We start from the raw sequence: 3,608 nt of genomic DNA on the forward strand, positions 1-3,608 counted from the left end.
TTTCAAAAATTTTCTCCTAGAAGAAATAAAAGCAAGAATAAACAAATGGGACCTAATGAAACTTACAAGCTTCTGCACAGCAAAGGAAACCAGAAATAAAACAAGAAGAAAACCTACGGAATGGGAGAAAATTTTTACAAGTGAAACCGACAAAGGCTTGATCTCCAGAATATATAAGCAGCTCATACGACTCAGTAAGAAAAAAATAAACAACCCAATCCAAAAATGGGCAGAAGACCTAAGCAAGCAATTCTCCAAGGAAGACATACAAATGATCAAAAAGCACATGAAAAAATGCTCAATATCACTAATTATCAGAGAAATGCGAATCAAAACTGCAATGAGGTATCACCTCACACCAGTCAGAATGGCCGTCATTCAAAAATCCAAAAATGACAAATGCTGGAGAGGCTGTGGAGAAAGGGGAACCCTCCTACACTGCTGGTGGGAATGCAGTTTGGTGCAGCCAGTATGGAAAACAGTGTGGAGATTCCTCAAAAGACTAGGAATAGACTTACCGTATGACCCAGGAATCCCACTCTTGGGCTTGTATCCAGAAGGAAATCTACTTCAGGATGACACCTGCACTCCAATGTTCATAGCAGCACTATTTACAATAGCCAAAACATGGAAACAGCCTAAATGTCCATCAATAAGTGACTGGATAAAGAAGTGGTGGTATATTTATACAATGGAATACTACTCAGCCATAAAAACCGACAACATAATGCCATTTGCAGCAACATGGATGCTCCTAGAGAATGTCATTCTAAGTGAAGTAAGCCAGAAAGAGAAAGAAAAATACCATATGAGATCACTCATATGTGGAATCTAAAGACTCATGGACAGAGAATACAGACTTGTGGTTACCAGGGGGGTAGAGGGTGGGAAGGGATAGACTGGGATTTCAAAATTGTAGAATAGATAAACAAGATTACACTGTATAGCACAGGGAAATATACACAAAATGTTATGATAAATCACAGAGAAAAAAATGTGACAATGAGTGTGTATATGTCCATGAATGACTGAAAAACTGTGCTGAACACTGGAATTTGACACAACATTGTAAAATGATTATAAATCAATAAAAAATGTTAAAAAAAAAAAGCGAGATAATGCTGCCGGGCCAGGGAACTGGATGGCGCCGGCGGGAAAGTAGTGGCCCTGCCTGTGGGTCCTGCTGGTCTTTTCATAGGGCTTCCCACCTCACCTCTATTAATCTGCATAGAAAAACTTAGTCATTCTGATTCAGGAAAAACGGATGTGGGGCGTGAGGAGGGCCGTGTCCCAGGCTTTGGTTGAGCCCCTGGGACATGCCCCGTCAAGTGTGGGTCTTTGGCTTTGCAGAGGAAAGTATTCAAGAGCCAGCCACAGTTGAGTAAAGGTAGATTTATTTAGAGAGATACATTGAAAGGCAAGAGAAAGGCCACGAGGTGTGGGGGTTGGGTATTCAGATTAGAGTAAAAGTAGTTATACACTCCATAGACAGAGTGCGTGCCATCTCTGAAGAGGAGGGAGAGAGAGAGAGCGGTGGCCACAAGGCCCCGTGTTGCCAGTTTTTATGGGCTCAGTGGTTTCATATGCTAGTAAGTGGAAGGACCAGTCTAGCTAGCCTGGGGAAGGGGCTGGGATTCCCAAGAAGTTGGCCATTTCTCACTCTGACCTTTTGTGGCTAGCCTTGGGACTCTCATGGCGCCTGTGGGCATGTTATTCACCATGTTAATATATTACAGTGGGCGTATAATGAAGCTCAAGGTCTACTAGAAGTCAAATCTCCCACCATCTTGAGCCTCAAGGCCTACTGGAGGTTGAATCTTTCACCATTCTGGTGTTAATTGCTGTATTATTCCTTGAATGGCTGTGCCATGCCCCCTTCCTGTCTCAATTCTACATAATAAAGATCCAAATTCTAATTTTACTCCTTTGATACATTATTCATGTAACAATTTGTAATAAAGAATTTATTAATGTACCTTTATATATATGCACTTATGTATACACTGATATATAAATATGTAATAATCTCAAGCTTTTAGCTATAGGTTTAAATATAATTAGTATATGAAATAAAATTTATCATATTAAATAGCTATGACAGCTTTTTTAATAAGCAAGGTGAAAATAGTATCCATTATCTTACATATATACTTCTATTTATCTACAATTACTATGCCAAGTATAATTAACCATTTATATTAATTCTTATCTCCAATCAAAGCAACCAAATTTTCTTTCTTCAAATATAAGAGAAAACTGGAAAACAGAAAATAAATAATTGTTTAGCTAATTATTTTTTCCTCCATGAGCAATTATTTCATAACATTTAAACAGTTTTAGGAGGCAAAAAATATACAAAATCTCATCCAAAAGCTTTGGTATATTTTGTTAGTTGATTACCATTAAAAAATAAGAATATATCATATTATACAAACTATGTTTGTGTCTAGTTTGTGTTTTTCATTTTGGAACTCTCCAGACATCCAAAGATTATTTACAATAAACTTGGGTCTAAGGTTTTAAAATTAGCTAAGAATATGGAAATTACAATTTAGCTCACACATTGAATTCTTACAATATATAGCATTTAAAAATTTCATAAAATTAGGCTTTTGAAAAGATATCCATTATTATCACTCCAGTTGAATATAATTTATACATATACATATAATTTTAATTTAAATTAGTTATGGAAACAGTAGTAGCTTATTTAATTCATAACACTAATGTAGGAAATTAAGGAAGTTTGAATTATGAGACATTTAAACCTGGTTTTGAACAAACCAAGATAGCGTGCTAAAGATACCAAATTATACCAAAATTCTTCTTTTATCTTGAAACTAAAGCCTCTTCTTATTTTTTAAAAGCTGTAGCAACAAGGCTATTAAGCTTTACAGTGTACACAAAAAGTGACACAGTTTAATAAACTCAAATTTTCTTTTAGACAAATTTGACTTTATTTGGACTAAATATTCCTAGAGTGTATACAAGACAATGAAATTATTTTGTGATAAGTCAATATTTAAAGTTTTACAAGACAGGAAAAAGAGAGAGGAACAGAAAAAAATAAAAATGAAAGAGAGGGTCAGCTACAGCCAAATATGTAATTATCAACTGTAAACTGTTTTTTTTAATGGAGGTACTGGGGATTGAACCCAGGATCTCGTGCATGTTAAGCACATGCTCTACCACTGAGCTATACCCTCCCTGCTATTACCCTAGCAATTTTAAACTGTCCCTGGTGAAATTGTGCCAGTTAGGGGACTAAGCATACAAATTGGCATTATGGGGAGAAAACATGAAGGAAGCAGGTGTTCATCCTGGAAGACATGCATTTTTAGACCGAGAAAACCCCATGAGAACTCAAGGGTCTGTAAAGATGGTGGTGGTGAACTTTGTATCTCCAGAGTTTGGCCAAAGGCTAGTCGCTACCAATCAGGGGCCAGACATAACCCCCTGATTCTGGGTAAATGAAACTAAAGAAAGCAAGACTCAGGGATACAAAGACAAGATTGAGAAGTATCTATAAGGTTTTGAAATGATAAACTGAGATAAAGTTTGTCAGAAGGACACTAGTCTGAGGAGACCTTGTGAACTCCTCAGTACCC

General features: G+C 36.6%; 1 non-coding gene across 1 annotated transcript; it reads right to left on the reverse strand.

Annotated features, from left to right (window-relative positions):
• Positions 1 to 3,134: 3,134 nt before the first annotated feature.
• On the reverse strand, positions 3,135 to 3,207 carry TRNAV-AAC (transfer RNA valine (anticodon AAC)). Its single transcript has one exon. It is a non-coding gene; the product is annotated as a tRNA-Val (tRNA).
• Positions 3,208 to 3,608: the final 401 nt, after the last annotated feature.

The sequence above is a fragment of the Vicugna pacos genome, chromosome X, assembly GCF_048564905.1.
Source record: "Vicugna pacos chromosome X, VicPac4, whole genome shotgun sequence".
Taxonomy (NCBI): Eukaryota; Metazoa; Chordata; class Mammalia; order Artiodactyla; family Camelidae; genus Vicugna; species Vicugna pacos.